At 33.7% G+C, this 20,220-nt stretch overlaps 1 pseudogene; it reads left to right on the forward strand.

Annotated features, from left to right (window-relative positions):
- The first annotated feature begins 9,172 nt into the window (after nt 1-9,172).
- Nucleotides 9,173-13,178, forward strand: LOC130966752 (glycosyltransferase-like KOBITO 1; annotated as a pseudogene).
- Nucleotides 13,179-20,220: the final 7,042 nt, after the last annotated feature.

Below are 20,220 nucleotides of genomic sequence, written 5' to 3' on the forward strand. Positions count from 1 at the left end.
CTGCCTGTTCTCATTACAACTGGCAGACAAGTCATTGAGACAAGCTTATGGAATAGTAGAGGACGTGTTAGTAAAGGTGAAGGCCTTTACATCCCTGCTGATTTCATAATCTTAGACACTAGGAAGAAGAGGATGATTGCATCATCCTTGGAGACCTTTCCTAGCCACAGCAGGAGCTGTGATAGATGTCAACAGAGGAGAACTAGTCCTTCAATTGAATGGGGACTACCTTGTTTTAAGGCACATGGCCATCCCTCTGTGACAGAAGAGAGTAAGCATGAAGAGCTTCTCTCAGTTCAGGGTCAGAAGAGCCTTCACGTCAAACTCTAAGTTTGGTGTTGTGAGGCCACAACCAAACTCTAAGTTTGGTGTTAAGATCCATATCCAAACTCTAAGTTTGGTGTGGACAACTATACAACATTGACCTGATCACCTTGTGGCTCCATGAGAGCCACTGTCAAGCTATTGACATTAAAGAAGTGCTTGTTAGGAGGCAACCCAATTTTATTATCTATTTTTATTTTATTCTATTTTATTGTTATTTTATTTTATTAGGTACAATCATGAGAGTCACGAAAAAATCATAAAAATTAAAAACAGAATCAAAAACAGCAGAAGAAAAATTCACGACCCTAGAGGACGCACAGGCTGGCGTTCAACGCCAGTAAGGTGCATCTGGCTGGCGTTCAACGCCAGAACAGAGCATCATTCTGGCGCTGAACGCCAGAAACACAACATTCTGGCGCTGAACGCCAGGAATGTGCCCAGAGAGGAAAACTGGCGCTGAACGCCAGTAACAAGCATGAAACTGGCGTTCAACGCCAGAACATGCTTTACATGGGCGTTGAACGCCCAGAATGTGCACCAATGGGCGTTTAAACGCCAGAATGGTGTGCCAAGGCATTTTACATGCCTATTTGGTGCATGGATGGAATTCCTTGACACCTGAGATCTGTGGACCTCACAGGATCCCCACCTACCTCCCTCTCTCTTTCCATTCATGGTCATCCCTTCTGTCTTTCATTCACCACCTACATTACCCACTCTCCCCATACACCCCACCTACCTTCACAATTCATATTCTCCTTCCCACCCCATCCCACCCATATAGCCGAATCCATCTCCCCTCACTCTCCTCCATTTTCTTCTTCTTCTTCTTCGTCTTCTTTCTCTCTTGCTCGGGGGCGAGCAATATCTTAAGTTGGTGTGGTAAAGCATAGCTTTTTGCTTTTCCATTACCATTAATGGCACCTAAGGCCAGAGAAACCTCAAAGGGAAGACAAAAGCTTCCACCTCTGAGTCATGGGAGATGGAAAGACTCATATAAGCCATCATAGCTCAGTGGTAGAACATGTGGCTGCAAATCAAGAGATCCCTGAGATACCTCAGGGGATAAGTTGTCCTCCACACAATATGGAAGCAACTAAGGGTAGAAACACCAAAATTACTAGGAATCATTCAACAAAAGCAAGGAAGAGACATAGAGGAGCTCAAAGAGCACCATTGGACCTTCAAGAAGGCGCCACTTTCACTCAGGTGGACTCATTCCTTGTTCTTATTTCTTTCTGCTTTTCGGTTTTTAATATTGTGTTTCTATGTTTTGTGTCTCTACTTCATGATCATTAGTATGTAGTAACTATGTCTTAAAGCTATGAATAAATTCCATTAATCCTTCACCTCTCTTAAAAGAAAAAATGTTTTAATTCAAAAGAACAAAAGTACATGAATTTCGAATTTATCCTTGAATTTAGTTTAATTATATTGATGTGGTGACAATACTTTTGTTTTCTGAATGAATGCTTTGAATAGTGCATATGTCTTTTGAGCTTGTTTTTATGAATGTTAAATTGTTGGCTCTTGAAAGAATGATGACAAAGAGAAATGTTATTGATGATCTGAAAAATCATGAAATTGATTCTTGAAGCAAGAAAAAGCAGTGAAAAAGAAGAAGCTTGCGAAAAAAAAAAGAAGAAGAAGCAGTAGAAAAAGCCAATAGCCCTTAAAACCAAAAGGCAAGGGTAAAAAGGATCCAAGGCTTTGAGCATCAATGGATAGGAGGGCCCAAGAAAATAAAATCCAGGCCTAAGTGGCTAAATCAAGCTGTCCCTAACCATGTGCTTGTGTCATGAAGGTCCAAGTGAAAAGCTTGAGACTGAGTGGTTAAAGTCGTGATCCAAAACAAAAAGAGTGTGCTTAAGAGCTCTGGACACCACTAACTGGGGACTCTAGCAAAGCTGAGTCACAATCTGAAAAGGTTCACCCAGTTATGTGTCTGTGGCATTTATGTATCCGGTGGTAATACTGGAAAACAAAGTGCTTAGGGCCACGGCCAAGACTCATAAGTAGCTGTGTTCAAGAATCAACATGCTTAACTAGTAAAGTCAATAACACTATCCGAAATTCTAAGTTCCTAGAGAAGCTAATCATTCAAAACTTCAAAGGAAAAAGTGAGATGCCAAAACTGTTCAAAAGCAAAAAGCTACAAGTCCCGCTCATCTAATTATAATTAATATTCATTGATATTTTGGAATTTATAGTATATTCTCTTCTTTTTATCCTATTTGATTTTTAGTTTCTTGGGGACAAGCAACAATTTAAGTTTGGTGTTGTGATGAGCGGATAATTTATACGCTTTTTGGCATTGTTTTTAGGTAGTTTTTAGTAAGTTTAAGCTAATTTTAGGGATGTTTTCATTAGTTTTTATGTTAAATTCACATTTCTGGACTTTACTATGAGTTTGTGTGTTTTTCTGTGATTTCAGGTAAATTCTGGCTGAAATTGAGGGACTTGAGCAAAATTCTGAAAAAGGCTGACAAAAGGACTGCTGATGCTGTTGGAATCTGACCTCCCTTCACTCGAAATGAATTTTCTGGAGCTACAGAACTCCAATTGGCGCGCTCTCAATGGCGTTGGAAAGTAGACATCCAGGGCTTTCCAGCAATATATAATAGTCCATACTTTATTCGGAAATTGACGACGTAACTTGGCGTTGAACGCCAAGTTCATGCTGCTGTCTAGAGTTAAACGCCAGAAAAACGTCATGATCCGGAGTTGAACGCCCAAAACACGTCATAACTCGGAGTTCAACTCCAAGAGAAGCCTCAGCTCGTGGATTGAACAAGCTCAGCCCAAACATACACCAAGTGGGCCCCGGAAGTGGATTTATGCATCAATTACTTACTCATGTAAACCCTAGGAGCTAGTTTATTATAAATAGAACATTTAACTATTGTATTAGAGATCTTTGATCATTCGGTCTTGTGACCACATGGGGGCTGGCCTCTCGGCCATGCCTGAACCTTTTACTTATGTATTTTCAACGGTGGAGTTTCTGCACACCATAGATTAAGGGTGTAGAGCTCTGCTGTACCTCAAGTATTAATGCAATTCTATTTTCTTTTATTCAAATCTCTCTTATTCTTATTCCAAGATATTCATTCGTACCCAAGAACATGATGAAGGTGATGATTATGTGACGCTCATCACCATTCTCACCTATGAACGCGTGTGATTGACAACCACTTCCGTTCTACATGCAACAGAGCTTGAATGTGTATCTCTTAGATTCCCCAACAGAATCTTCGTGGTATAAGCTAGATAGATGGCGGCATTCATGAGGATCCGGAAAGTCTCGACTTGTCTGTGGTATTCCGAGTAGGATCCTGGGAGTCCGAAAAGTCTAACCTTGTCTGTGGTATTCCGAGTAGGATTCCGGTAATGAATGACTGTGACGTGCTTCAGACTTGCAAGTGCTGGACGTGATGACAAACGCAAAAGAATCAAGGAATTCTATTCCAGTAGGCGCGGGAACCAACCAGTGATTAGCCGTGCTGTGACAGAGCGCGTGAGCGTAGTTTTCACTGCGAGGATGGGATGTAGCCTTCGGCCAGGTGATGCCTCCAGACGATTAGCCATGCGAGTGACAGCCGCAGAGGACCATTTTCCCGAGAGGATTGAAAGTAGCCATCGTCGAACGGTGAACCCCTATACACAGCTTGCCATGGAAAGGAGTAAGAAGGATTGAGTTGAAGCAATAGGAGAGCAGGCGTCCTTGGGCCATACAGTATCTCCATATGCTTATCTAAAATTCCCACCAATGAATCTGCATAAGTATTCTATCCCTTTTATTATTTCTTCTTATTATTAATTTTCGAAACCATAAACAAATTTAATCTGCCTGACTGAGATTTACAAGGTGAGCATAGCTTGCTTCATACCAACAATCTCTGTGGGATCGACCCTTACTTGCGTAAGGTTTATTACTTGGACGACCCAGTACACTTGCTGGTTAGTTGAACAGAGTTGTGAAAACAACCGATGCCATAATAATGATTTCATACAAAAACAAAAGAACATGGATCACAATTTCGTCCACCATGAGGTCAGTGATCCCGGAAGTTATGTTCGATCTGAAAGAAGACGAATATCCGGAGATCCAAGAACAAATTCGAAATAGAGGATGGGAAATCCTAGCTAATCTTGAGATAAAGGTGGGAAGAAACATGGTCCAGAAATTTTACTCAAATATGTGGTTAACAGATAAGCAGAGAATGACGAAAACTGCCTTCCATACCTTTCGAACTATGGTTAGAGGGAAGATTATTTACTTCCACCATGACAAAATAAAAGAGGTCTTCAAGCTGTCTCAACTACAAGATGATCCAGAATCCTTTAATAGGAGAATAGTGAGAGTAGATAAGCATTTGGACCAAGTTCTAGAGGACATATGCCTCCCTGGAACTAAGTGGATAACCAACTCAAAAGGTATCCCAAACCAACTCAAGAGAGGAGATCTCAAACCAGTCACTAGGGGCTGGTTGGACTTCATTGGGCATTCTATACTGCCCACTAGCAACCGCTCTGAAGTCACTGTCAAAAGAGTAATGATGATTCATTGCATTATGCTGGGAAACAAAGTGGAGATTCATCATCTGATTGCTTGTGAGATTTACAAAATTGCAAATATGAACTCCACTGAAGCCAAATTGGCTTACCCAAGCTTAATCTCTCTGCTATGTAAAGATGCTGGGATAAAGATGGGAGTGGATGAGTTTATCTCAATCGAGCATCCAATTACCAAAAAGTCAATGGAGGGACAACAAGTACATGACAACTCCATCAAGAGGAGGGCGCAGGAGTTCCTTCTAGAAATCCCTCAAATTGACTACTAGGCCCACCTAGAAACATCTGTCACCAAGCTACAAGAAGCTATGGATCAAGTTAAGGAAGAACAGCAAAATCAAAATAGCATGCTCTGCAAGCTGCTTAAAGAACAAGAAAAGCAAGGGCGTGAGCTACAGGAGCTAAAGCGCCAAAAGCTCTCCCTTGAGGGACCAGACACCCCACAGATTGAAGGAGCATCCATCTCCCAAAATAAAGGTTGTTGAGTCCTAATCTCAAATCTGTGATAACTTTTATTATTAGAAACCTATCTTAAGAATTACATAAGTATTAATAATTAGGGTCTTTATTTTTATTTTTATTCTTATTATCTCCAAGTAAGCTATAATTTGTTCTTCTCATCATCACTAAACATGAATAAAATAGTAGATTTTCTCTAGAGTAAGGAGGCAGTTATTTCGAGTTTTCAATAAGAAAAATTCTAATTATTTTTACGTGGTGGCAACACTTTTTGTCTTCTGAATGAATGCTTGAATAGTGCATATTTTTTATAGTGAAGTTTATGAATGTTTAAATCGTTGGCTCTTGAAAGAATGATGAACAAAGAGAAATTTTATTGATAATCTAAAAAATCATGAAATTGATTCTTGAAGCAAGAAAAAGTAGTGAAAAAAATAAAAAAAAATAAAAAAGAAAAATTTGGCGGAAAAAAAGGGGGAAGAAAAAGAAAAAGCAAGCAGAAAAAAGCCAATAGCCCTTAAAACCAAAAGACAAGGGTAGAAAGGATCCAAGGCTTTGAGCATTAATGGATAGAAGGGCCCAAAGGAATAAAATCTTGGCCTAAGCGGCTAAATCAAGTTGTCCCTAACCGTGTGCTTGTGGCATGAAAGTCCAAGTGAAAAGCTTGAGACTGAGTGGTTGAAGTCGTGATCCAAAGCAAAAAGAGTGTGCTTAAAAACTCTGGACACCTCTAACTGGGGACTTTAGCAAAGCTGAGTCACAATATGAAAAGGTTTACCGAGTTATGTGTCTGTGGCATTTATGTATCCGGTGGTAATACTGGAAAACAAAGTGCTTAGGGTCATAGCTAAGACTCGTAAAGTAGTTGTGTTCAAGAATCAACATGCTGAACTAGGAGAATCAATAACACTATCTAAAATTCTGAGTTCCTATGGATGCCAATCATTCTGAGCTTCAAAGGATGAATTGAGATGCCAAAACTGTTCAGGAGCAAAAAGCTACTAGCACCGCTCATCCAATTAGAATCTGAGCTTCACTTAAAACTCTGAGATGTATTACCTGTTGATCTTCTTTTTATCCTATTTTATTTATCTAGTTGCTTGAGGACAAGCAACAGTTTAAGTTTGGTATTGTGATGAGCGGATATTTTATACGCTTTTTGGTGGTATTTTCTTGTAGTTTCTAGTATACTTTAGCTACTTTTTAGCATATTTTTATTAGTTTTCATGCAAAAATCACATTTCTACACTTTACTATGAGTTTGTGTATTTTTCTATGATTTCAGGTATTTTCTGGCTGAAATTGAGGGACCTGAGCAAAAATCTGATTCAGAGGCTGAAAAAGGACTGCAGATGCTGTTGGATTCTGACCCTCCTGCACGCGAAATGGATTTTCTGGAGCTACAGAAGCCCAATTGACGCACTCTCAATTGCTTTGGAAAGTAGACATCTTGCGCTTTCCAGAAATGTATAATAGTTTATACTTTGCCTGAGATTTGATAGAGCAAACTGGCGTTTAAACACCCATTTTTTATCTTTTTCTGGCGTTAAACGCCAGAACTGGCATAAAAGCTGGAGTTAAATGCCCAAACTGGCACCAAAGCTGGCATTTAACGCCAAGAATAGTCTCTACACATGAAAGCTTCAATATTCAGCCCAAACACACACCAAGTGGGCCCCGGGAGTGGATTTCTGCACTATCTATCTTAGTTTACCCATTTTTTGTAAACCTATGTTACTAGTTTAGTATAAAACTACTTTTAGAGATTCATTTTGTACCTGATGATATTTTACATCTGAATTTGTATCTTCTATGGCATGAGTCTATAAACTCCATGGTTGGGGGTGAGAAGCTCTGCTGTGTCTCGATGGATTAATGCAATTACTTTTGTTTTCTATTCAATCACGCTTGTTTTGATTCTAAGATATTCATTCACACTTCAACATGATGAATGTGATGATCCGTGACACTCATCACCATTCTCAACTTATGAACGCGTGCCTGACAACCATTTTCGTTCTACCTTAGATTGAATGTGTATCTCTTGGGTTCCTGGTTCACGGGTTTGATTATTTCTCCTGACAACAAAGTGTTCAAATCCGTGAAACCAGAGTCTTCGTGGTATAAACTAGAATCACATGGGCAACATTCTTGAGATCCGAAAGGTCTAAACCTTGTCTGTGGTATTCAGAGTAGGATCTGGGATGGGATGACTGTAATGAGCTTCAAACTCACAAATGCCGGGCGCAGTGATAGTGCGTAAAAGGATCAATGGATCCTATTCCAGCACGAGTGAGAACCGACAGATGATTAGCCCTACGTAACCCGTAGTTGAACCATTTTTACTGAGAGGACGGATGGTAGCCATTGACAATGTTGATCCACCAACATACAGCTTGCCATGGAAAAAACCTTGTGTGCGTGAAGAAGACAACAGTAGAAAAGCAGAGATTCAGAAGATAAAGCATCTCCAAAACCTCAACATGTTCCTCATTATTGAATCACAAGTACTTTTTATTTCACGTTATTCACTCTTCATAAACAAAAATCATTTTTATCATTAATCTCTTGACTAAGAGTTACAAGATAACCACAGCTTGCTTCAAGCCGGCAATCTCCGTGGGATCGACTTTTACTCACGTAATGTATTACTTGGACGATCCAGTGCACTTGCTGGTCAGCTACACGAAGTTGTGTTTCACGATTTCGTGTACCAGTACGCCAGGTGCTATATAATGTTATTGATTGGAGGGTATCTGTTGACAGACAAGTCCAACAACCTGGTGCACAAACGTTGGCTACCGCTTCTCCGGGACTTCGCGGAGTGTAGGGCGTTATCTTGGGGCTCGACTGTGCTGGCCTAGACGTACCAGTCACTTTGTTTGGTGGCACAGCGGGATGTCGCGGACATTACCGGTTGCACTCCGCTTTTGATGAGCTGGATCTATCAGAGATTTCCTCAGTGGTGTCCACCAGATAGAGGAATCTACCAGTATCCGCTAGCTGCGAGGTTACCAAATATTATTTTTGTATTCGCGTTAAATATTGTTGTTAATTCGTATGGTTTGTTTCTTAATGAATCGTATTTATCTCTGTTACTGTCAGGTTGGTTGGATTGCAGTAGCAGAGTAGGGATCAGCATCAGGCTGGTACTCCATTGACACGAAGGCTCCATTGACACCCATTTTCAGCTTGACGGTACTGCACATGGTACTTTAACTGGTCCGATTCGATCACCCAGTACTCCGCACTCCTCCGAATACTGTAGTTCTTCACACCCTGAAGCACTGGCTCTCGGCTTCTAAACTTGTGGCGGACCCGAAACTCTACACTGCCATCTAGGTTGTAATCCTCTTCACCCGGGTCAGAAAATGGAATCCTCTCATGCATGGCGTCCAGATCCAGACTATAATAGTGAGATGGCACTGCCGATAGCGCCAGAATTGGGTGAGGTGGAGGCAGAACATGGCGCGCCACAGTTTGAACAGGTATCTCCGGAACAGACTCATCCTCATCCCCATTATCGGACAAGTCGCTGTCCGCACTGTCCGCCACATAATCCTCGTTTGACTCCTCCTCGTCCTCCTCTGCCTCATCCACTAGAATGGTGACATGAATGGGCGGTGGTGCGAGGGGTCGGTCATCCTGTACATACGTCGAGTGTACGGAACTCCCACCACCACTGTGTGCCACCTCTGAGGAAAGCTCCATTACCTGCTCCACCATGATCCTCCCATGGATGTTGAACATCAGTCACACATGCTCGTCCCCTAGAAGTCGGAATAGTCGAAACTGGAAGACTCCGTTACCCATGGGTGCCAGCAACCTATACGCCACCCTTCCAATTTTCCTCACTTGTGTACCACCGAGCTTACTCAATATCAAACTCTTCAAATCCAACAACGTCTTCACACGCTGACACTACTAGAAAACTAGTTATTACAGACGGATATTTCCGACGGATTTTATCCCACTGAAATACAGAGAGAATTTCAGAGGGATTTTTTGTCGAAAAACAAAAAAAATAAATTAGCATAAATTACAGACAGAAAAAAATTCGTCGATAATTCTGTCAGAAAAATTAAATTTTTTTCATAAAAAATGATTACAGACGAAAAATTCGTCTATAATTAAATAGACAAAACGCTACTTTTTATTAAATTATTACAGACGAAAAATCCGTCTGTAATTTAAAATTTTCCGTCGGAAACATTCAGATAACCCTAACTCAACCCTATCTTCTTGAGCTCCATCCACACGGCCACACCCCACACAAGTGAGAGCTCCATCGCACGAGTTTCTTCCTCTCTCCTTATTTTGCAATATAAAGCTGTGCTCCTCCGCTCTCCTCGCCGGCGGTGCTACCATCCTCCTTTTGACGTTTCTCTTGAGCTCAGAGCTGGTAGCTCCATTCACACTCCACATAAATCTAACGAGCTTCTCCCTCTCTCCGTCAACGAGCTACTTTTTCTCTCCGTCGCACGAGCATCTTTTGCCGCTGCCGCCGCCGCTCGCGTCGCACGATCCCCCTCCGCCGCCGCTCTCGTCGCATCTTCTCCCTTCGTCATTGTCCCTTGGAGGTTAGGATTTTAATCCGCTAATTAATCGAAACTAAAGCCCTCCGTTTTTCTTTGCTTGGAGGTTAGTTCATTCAGCGTTTCGTTCCTTTCGTTGTTCTTGTTCTACAATTTGATAATGGTGATTGATGATATTTATGCAGATCTACTTTCGTTCCTTTCGTTCCTTTTGCTTGGAGGTTAGATTTCATGCAGATCTGCTTCAATCAAAACAAATGCCCTAAAAGCTGGTGATATAAAGGGATCAAGCCTTCTTATTGACAATGATGGAGTTCTTTAGCTGTAAGCACTCCAAATCATTGCAGGGTGTGGTTCTTTAGCTGTAAGCACTCCAAATCATTGAAAAAGGTAATTCATGGATTGCATATTTTTTTTTCATTTGAAAATCATACTAGAATAATATAATCTGATATGAGAAGTTGTTAATGCTCTAGCTTGATTTATATTTATAAGAAATTATGAACTGATTGATTGAGTACCTTATCTACTTTTGCTTTGCTGCTGCTACCTGACTCTGTGTTCCAATCTTAGCTCCATACCTTTTTAACAACGGAAAAATCTCAGAGATGTTAACACATGACTCTACCTTAATTATTTGTTTCTTTTTTTAATAACAAATTTGAACTTTTATTTTTGACCTCATTTTTTCTGATAGAAAATTAATAGTGTTAGATTTCTTTGGTTCATTTTGAAGGGTGCTTATAGTTAACATTTTGATGCTCAAATGAAACGTCTTTTTCTTGTTTCAGGGGGTCAAAGTTATATATAGAACTAGAGAGTTAGAAGAACAGCAAGCTAAAAGGTATGCGTGTTCTACTTTGGAAACCTTTTTTTTTTAATTTTTGGTGTAATCAATTTTCTTTCTTTCTTATTAAATGGCCTTTTCCCCTTTGATGGAGCCATTGACTGTTCAACAATCATCATGATTGAAACAAAACGTAAAGAACAAGAAGTTTTGAGCATTATTGACCAATTGGCCATGTAGACTTAATGCTAGCATTTTTTTACTGGGTTTAATGTCTAACATGTATTGTGGATCTGGCTTGGCTTATTATTCTTATTCTCTGTAGATTTGTCTCCATAGATTTGTGGCAGAGATGTTTTAGTTTGCAAATATTCTAGTATGTTTTATCTAGTCATGATAAATGTAACGGTTTGGTAGTTTCTACTGGAAAATTGAAAGATTGAAGCTTTCAATGCATTAAAAATTTTAAAAGCTTCAATCTTAGGTAATGTTAACAAGTGCCATAAGCCAAATAGTAATATTTGTGAGCCAAACCCTAAAAGTAATAGTAATGCTACTGGATTGTTATTGTGAGCTAGTGTTTACTTGTCCTAAGTGCAAAATGTTCCAATCTATTGTCTCCCCACAACAAAGGAAGCCAAATACAACCGCCAGACTGCTCTCTTTATTATGGAATGCTAAATTGTGATATAAACAGCCCATTTAAGATAATGTTATCAGTTTCTTCCTTAGTGTGGATTCTTTAGATTCCGATATTCTTAATGTTTATGCGCACAGGATTCTGCTTTTGTAAATAATGTGGCAAATCTTTTGTAATTCCTGTGTTAATAAGTATTTTGTTACCTACCAGTCGAATATGGAATGAGACTTGGTTGGCTAGCTTCTTCTACAAACCATGCAACTATGAGTTGTTTGTGAAGCAATCTTTGAACATGGAAATGGCTTATTGTCATGGCAAGGGTATGGTTTGTTTTCCTTGTGCTAAATTATTATCTCTATATAAGTATATATGATATTAATCCCTTGAAGGTCTTTACCTTTTTCCGATGCTGTTATATTCAGGAGTCTGGAATGGATTGGATCATTCATCTGGACACTGATGAGCTAGTATATCCAGCAGGAATACAGGAGTACTCTTTAAGACAGTTGCTATCTGATGTTCCTGGAAATGTTGATATGGTTATTTTTCCAAATTATGTGAGTGCATGTGTTTTATTTAAGATTCTGAAATTACTATCATTCGACTTAATTAGATGATCACACTGTATTTGTTTGCTGGAATAATGTTTCGTTCAGGAGAGCAGTGTTGAGCGAGATGATATCAAGGAGCCTTTTAGCGAGGTATATACATAGATAGCTTTTGTAAGGTTTTGAACATATAATTGAATCTGTTTCTGAATCCAGGCACTTGGCACATATTTAACATGTAAATATAAATCCAATCCAGATTTTACTTTGTAGCCCTTCTGTTGCTGGTTCATTTTGTTCCAACTTACTCTGTCCCAAATGGAAATAAGTAACATTTGACATATTTAACTTATAATGTTTTCATAGGTTTCAATGTTCAAGAAGAACTATGACCACCTTCCAAAGGATGTATATTTTGGAAATTACAAAGAAGCAACTCGTGGCAATCCAAACTATTTTCTTACTTATGGAAACGGGAAAGCTGCTGCTAGGGTTCAGGATCATCTCCGTCCAAATGGTGCTCACAGATGGCACAACTATATGAAGACACCTAAGTATGTTGATTCTGCTTATTTCATTGAATGCATTTGTATGAAAATTTGCAACATTCATTTATAGTCAAGGGGACATATAGTTGCATCTGTTTGTAGTTTGTAGTTTGGTGTCTAATTATATGCCAAGTTGTCTTGTTCGAAGATTAAAAATAAAAATTGTGTTTGCTGGTCTCATATTGAACAAGTCACATTCGCTTCTTCAAGCTTAGTGCAAACTGTTGTCTCATATTGGCTGGTCTTGACAATCTTATAGTATTTTATGCTACTTTGGCGAGCCTTGGTTATTAGTCAGCATTGACTTTTTCTCTGATTAAATTGACATAGCGATAAAAGAATACCCCCAAATTCTAATATTCTAATAGTGATTTCGAACTTTCTGAACATAATTTGCACTGATCCAGATGTCATATATGTTCACAGTAAGATCAAGTTGGATGAAGCAGCTGTTCTGCATTACACATACCCCAAATTTTTCGATTTGACCTCAAGACGTGATCGGTGTGGCTGCAAGCCAACTAAAGAAGATGTTAAAAGATGCTTCATGTTTAAAGAAGGGTAATTCCTTTTGGATTGTGAATGTTGCAGAGCATGATAGTGCTTTACTTCTACTTCAACAACTGACTCATAATTTGATAATACTTTTAACTTTATTGTTCCAATTCATGTGAGTAAGTTAGTTTTATAAAGTAATTAGATTAATTTGATGAATGAAGTTGTATGAGAGTGGAATGATGTAAATGATATTCATTATATGATGTAAATGATATTCATTACTTCTGCTTCAACTTCTTTTAATTATATGACGTAAATGAATTATATTGATTTGTTTATAGTATTTCTTTTTTCGCTTGATAATATGAAATTGTTTAAATTTGTATTTATTTTGTACGAAAATAAGTTTATTTTGCAATGAAAAATCTAAAAAAATACTATTTTATATTACTGACGGATTTACAGACGGATTTTTTGTCTGTAATCAGAGTGGGATGATTTTCCAAAGTTCAAATTATAGATGAAAAATCTGTCGGAAAATCTGTCTGTAATTACAGACGGAAAATCCGTCAGAAAATCTGTCTGTAATTACAGACGGAAAATCCGTCAGAAAATCTGTCTGTAATTACAGACGGAAAATCTGTCGAAAAATCCGTCTGTAATTACAGACGGAAAATCCGTCGGAAAGTTCATCGCCTTTGGGAAATTTATAGAAAATTTACAGAGGGAAAATTCGTCGGTAACTGCTAAAAATCCGTCTGTAATTTTTCGACGGAAAAAATCCGTCGGTAAATAATTTCTGACGGGGCTTTTACAGAGAGACAAAATCCGTTGGTAATTTCGTCGGTAACTAAAAATCCGTCTGTAATAAAGACTAAATCCGTCTGTAAATCTGTCTATATTAATCTATTTTCTAGTTGTGTGAGTGCGAAACAATATCAGATCATCACACTCAAATGTCACCCCGCTGTCGCCATTTCTCATACGACAATTGGGATAAACAAGCACAACTATGTATGGACTATTACTGGCCATTAATGCCTTGTCTTGGTGAGAAATATGAGACACAAAGAATAAAAAAGTTTGTGAAGAATACCAATGATTACACATCTTTTTATAGCTGTAAGAATTGTCTTCTATATATCTCGTTTATACTGTACACGAAATGAACATTTCATGTATCTCGTTTACACTGTATGTAAACGAGATATGACTAAAAAATACAAAACAGTAAATATTTTTAAAATTATTTATTTTGATCATTATTAGTTTTATTTTATTTATTTAAATAAAAAATTTCTTACAGATACATAATAAGATTATTATTATTATTATTATTATTATTATTATTAGATTATTTTAAATTTTTTTATTTAATAATTGCATTAAAATTTTAAATTTTTTGTATTTTTAAAAATAAAATTTAATTTGTCATCTTAACATATGATTATAAGATATAAATTAAATAAAATATACACCGACTTGTTTAATGGTTTGGACAAAAAAAATTTAAATAAATTGACGTGTGAGACAGGTGGAGGTATTTATTTTAGCAACTAGCGAGGGCCACGGGTCTACGTTAAATCAACATCTATGATGTGTAGGGAAGTGAATCCTCTTAAATGTGAAAAAAAGATATGGATGGTTCCGTCTTTAATCTAATTATTTATTGTTTTTTTATTATTTATTTTTTATTTTATTTATAAAATTAAAAGTAGAAGATCACATTATATTTTATCAAATGTTAAAAAAATTAGAGAGAATCTATTTTCGATATGTGATGTGAACTGTGAATCAGAGATCCTATCCTGGAGCTGGCTTTCAACTCTCCCAAGTCATGCTTCTTCTGCTACAACTCAATTTGCACATGACCGGACCCAAAACTCTGCTTTTCGATCTTTTCTGTCCTACTTCCTTCTTCTTCCACTTCTTTCCCGTTGATTCTATTTTGGGTGCAGCATGTTGGTCTTATTTAATTTGGAACAACATTATAAACTGAAAATTGCTTCACAGTAGATGTTACTTATGTCGATCTTATTATTTGGGTCAACATTATAAATTGAAGGTTGTTTCACAGTAGATGCTACTTGGTTATCAGAAAAAAAAGGAGATTAATGGGAACAAATTTTTTGTGAATAAATATTAATCAAATTTAGAAGTGTTAATTATAGGAAAAATGTTTTCCAAATATTTAGATGTTGACAAAAACGATGTCTAATTTTATAACGATAAAAATGTCTTTCCCTTCAACAAATTTAAAAACATGTGAAAAATACTTATCTATAAAGACATGTGTTTGGTTAACATGAAAGAGTGATGATTACTCTTATATTTAAATGATGCTACTCTATTTATAAATATAAATTTTTATTTTTGTAAAACTAAAATAAATACATTTTAATATATTTGATGAGTAAAATATTTATTAATAAATATTATAATTACATATGAGTTAACGACAACTATTTAATTAATTAAATAATAATAACATACATATATTTATAATTGTAATAAATTTTATTTATTTTTAATATTTATCACATAATATAAAATATTTTAATTTTTTAAAATTATTTAATTTAATTTTTTTATATTTTATTATTAATAAAAAATATTTAAAATAAATTATTATTTAATAAATATAAAATATATATTGTTATTAATTAAATCAATTAAAAAATATTCGTTAATTTATATATAATTATAATGAGTATTAATTGTTCATACATTGTTCCAAAATTTCTAATCACACTCAAAATAAATAAATTTCAATTAAAAGATCCAATTCAATCCACCCATATTCGACCTCAAACACCGCGATCAGAATGTGGTCCTACTTATTCAAATAAGTAACTAACTTTTAAGATACCTTCTAATTATTTAGAAGAGAGATCTCAACAACTTTTCTAAGAGAAAAAAAATGGTTATCCATCCTCAAAGGTAGAACTACTCTAAAAGATGGTTGTCTATTTTATTATAAATACATTGATATCATTAGGTGTATTCAAAATCCAAGTTACTAAAAACCTGTTTAAACCCGTGCTAACTTAAGTATCAGAGTCCCTTACAAGTACTACCCTCACCTTCTCAAAAAAAATTCGGATAGCAACACCTTGATATCAAAAAGAAATCGGACACTGTCTCAAAAAAAACTCTAGACCTCATGTTCAAGTCAAAAAATAACCTAATTTCAAATAATTCTCAAAACATTAATAAAGTATTTTGGTCAAATAAATTGAAATATATATTATTATAATCTTGTTAAAAAAAGTGTATACTTCATAAATAAAATAACGAAAATATCATTTAAATGTTTTATAAAAGATGAAAATATAATTTTTCCTAGTTATTATATAAACATTATGAGATGATTGAATTTGCAAAATTTATTTTGTAAGATCAAATTTAACCAAAAAATTATGAGAAATATAAGAAGAATAAATATTTTTGTAATTAAGTTTAAAAATGTTGGTTTTTTCTTTTTAATATTAACAAATATATGTAAAAGTTTTTGAAATTAACACAAGAATTTGGTAAAAGTATTTTTTTTAATTAACAAAATATACAACAACAATAAGATTTAGTGCATCTGAAATCGAAAATGGTCAAAAAAAAATCTAAATAGTTATATCTAAATTTGTTGAGCCTTCTAAATAAGAAGAACATAGTGAAAAGAGAATGATGACTGAACAGTAATAAAAGAAACACATACCGCAATAACTATATTTGATATTGGCATGAGAGCTTCTTTTTCACTGTAAAAGTTCTGTTTACCTCTGCTCCCGAAGCTCGCTTCTCCTTATTTGCCTCATCTTTTCTCAGATCTTGCCCTTCTCTTCTTCTCCTGTTTCAACACTCTCACTCTTGTTCTGGTTTCAATGCAAGTTCAAATCCTAATCCTAAAAAAAAAAAATGCGCCCAACATGCAACTGATTCGTATTTACAGATTTATTTTTAAATACTTTTGCAGGTGAGAGTTGTGCGAGAAAGTTGCTTGTCCAATTTAGGGCTTGTTTAAAAACGGATGAATTAGAATTCACTCAAAATAAAATTCTTTTTCTTGTTTTGGAACAAATAAAAATGAATGATTTAAACTCTTTTGAGAATTCTAGTTCTTACTTTTTTTTTCATTTACAAAAATCTGATTATGAAATCAATTTTCGCACAAATTTAATTTAACATATCAAATATAAAAAATATTTCTATTTAAATAAATAGATGTTCGTTTAATAAAATAATTTTGTTAAGGACAAAATTATAAAAGAAGAAAATTTAATTTATGTAAGAATTATTCCATATCAAATAATTGAATTCTACTATATTAGTATATTAAAGTCATTCTAAACTATAAAATTAAATTTTAAATAAAAATAAATTTTAAAAAAATAAAATTCTCTTTTCACACTCAAATACTTTTCAAACAAATTCTTACTACTTGTTTTTTGTCTATATCTATTATTATTTTATTTTATTTTATTTTATGTTTAAATTTTGAATCAGTATAACACTTCTCAATTGATTAAATAAAACACTTGTCAACTATATGCGTTGAACATTTGTCAAACTACATTATTCTTATTATATATATATACCAACATTGAATTTTTTTTATTATTTTAATTTATATAATTTTTTTTATTATTTTAATTTATATAATTTGTTAAACCTACTTCCCTTTTCTTCTTTACAACTTCCATTTTTCTTTTCTTACTAACAAGCACAACCAGCTTCAACAAACATCTATTTTAATATATAATAGAAAAATAGTAGTAGATTAATTAATTGACAAGTGCTATAATTAAATATTTGACAAGTGTTAAATTTAGTTATTGAAAAGTGTCCAATTTAACTATATGACGAATGGCATCTAAAAAAATAAAGGTAAAATAAAAATTTTAAAACATTTATATTATTTTTTTGTATTAATTTATCGTTAAATGTATTTTGTGGAACTGATCTTATTAATTGCCTTTTAATTTTGGTAAGTTGAATTTATAAAAAAAAGCATGAAAATAATTTAAAAGCATATATTTATATTAAGATATGTAGTAGAAAATCGTGTCTTTAAATAAGAGTATTTATATTTATCTCTTGCTTTTAATTATTATTTATTTATTATTTTTATAGTCTACTTCTCATCTGATTTACTGAATACATAACGATTTAAACTATAATTATTTAGCATTTTAGATAAAGATAACTAATCAAAATAATAAATTTGTTTGATGCTAGCAAAAATATACCAGTAAGTATTTTGTGTAAATGACAACTCTATTAATTTTATTTAATTAAAAAAATTTTTATCTTAAAAAAATATGTGTAAATTTGTAGAATTGTATTATATTGTGCAAGTTGTCAAAGAAAATAGTTTTATAATAGTAGTTTTATTTTTTGAGAAAATATTTTTTATTTCAACTTTTAAGCACAAATTGAATAAAAAATTAATTTTTTGAAAATAATTATTTCTTTCCAAGTTAGTATTTGTATTTATTTAATATTTCATTCTCTAATTGCTTTGTAGAGAGGTTAATAACCTTATGCAACTGCTCATATATAAAAATACTTTAAGATAGATGACACATGTTGGTATAAATGTGATTTTATAAAATTAATTATGATTAAAAAATTTATCATCATATAATTTGTGTTGGAATATTTTTTATAGGACATTGAAAACATAAATACTTTTAAATAATGTTAGTTAAAATCACATTGAAGCATAACTTATTAATAGGATATAATTTATATATTTTTTGTATTATCTTTTGAATATGTTTGTTATAATAAAATGATATATTTAAAAAATATATATTATTTTTATGGTTTAAATATTTAAAAATAATTTAATTTATAATTACAGGTTTTAAGAATATTTAGTGTTAAAATTTTGTGTGTAAGTGACAACATTAAAACTATATTTAATTTATGTAGAAGAATATATCTAAATGATAAAGATTATATACATTAGATCTAAATTTAGGATAGTTAAGTAAAGCATATTAATGCATGATAATAGCATCTAATTTCTTTAAAAAAAATCAATGAAACAGATTTTAACAGACACATTTTTTTAAAATTTTTTTAGTCTAAACAACATTTTATATTTTATTTAGATATTTTATTTAAGATGGTACAAATTATAAAAAAAATTTAATGCAGTGTAAATTAGTTTTAAAAGATAGAATTTTAAGATTTTATTTACAAAAGAAATAAAAAATACTTTAGGTTGGTAAAATAAATAATTATATCTCATTTAACTCACAAAATACATATGAAATAATTGTAACTTATGAATACAAACAAATTTGTAACAAATTAAATATATAATAAGTAAAATTTTAAAGTTAATAAAAATGATCAACTATTAAATAGGTAGAGACTTGAAAGATATGTGAAGATTATATAGTATTAAAATTATTTTCTTTTGATTGCTTCACTTTTTTTTATAATTAGTTTTTTCGTCATCGTTACTACCGATAATTTTTTTGTAGAAAGCGAGTTCTCGATTATATTCTCTATGTTCTTGAACCAATGTTAGTAGCTCGTGGTGATGTATCTGCTGCTGTTCATGTGTCTCTCGAGTTTGTACCTCTTTTTCAGGAAAGGACATTAAGATTTGGTGGTATAATAACGTTAATTATTTAACATTGACTTTACGATAGGACTACATTAAAGCTAAATAAAACTTTTTTTAATTCAAATAAGACACTTTAAATTTTAGAGACCAAAACAAAATTCAACTCAAAAATAAAAGGCCAATTTAATATTTTACCATTAAAAAAATTTTATTATTGTATTCTTAAAATGTGTCGATAACAACAAATTAACTAAATTATTGTTTATATATGCATTTGCTTTCCTTTATCATCTTATTAAATATCCTAAACATGACGTAAGTTTTAAATTAATTTTTAAAATTAATTGTATGTACTAAAATAGTTATAAAAATCTAATTACATTAAGGTGGAAACTCAGGTGCAGTCGACTTCACGTGAAGTTGATATTTGAGAATGGTTAAATGGTTTGACTGATTTGACTAAATTTTTATCTAACGACTCTCAGATATCAACTTTACGTGAAATCGACTTTACCTGAGTTTTTACCTTCCATTAATTATGAAATTGATAAAAATATATCAGGTTAATATCTAATTAATCATATTAGAGAGACAAAAAAAATTAGTTTAGATAGTTTAAATTTATTTTATTTAATATTTATCTATTGCAAAGTATATTAAATAAAATAAAAAATAATAAATTTTGACTAAACATTTTTGTTTTCTGAGATTTTTCGATATGAGTTG

Source organism: Arachis stenosperma, chromosome 3 (assembly GCF_014773155.1).
Source record: "Arachis stenosperma cultivar V10309 chromosome 3, arast.V10309.gnm1.PFL2, whole genome shotgun sequence".
NCBI lineage: Eukaryota > Viridiplantae > Streptophyta > Magnoliopsida > Fabales > Fabaceae > Arachis > Arachis stenosperma.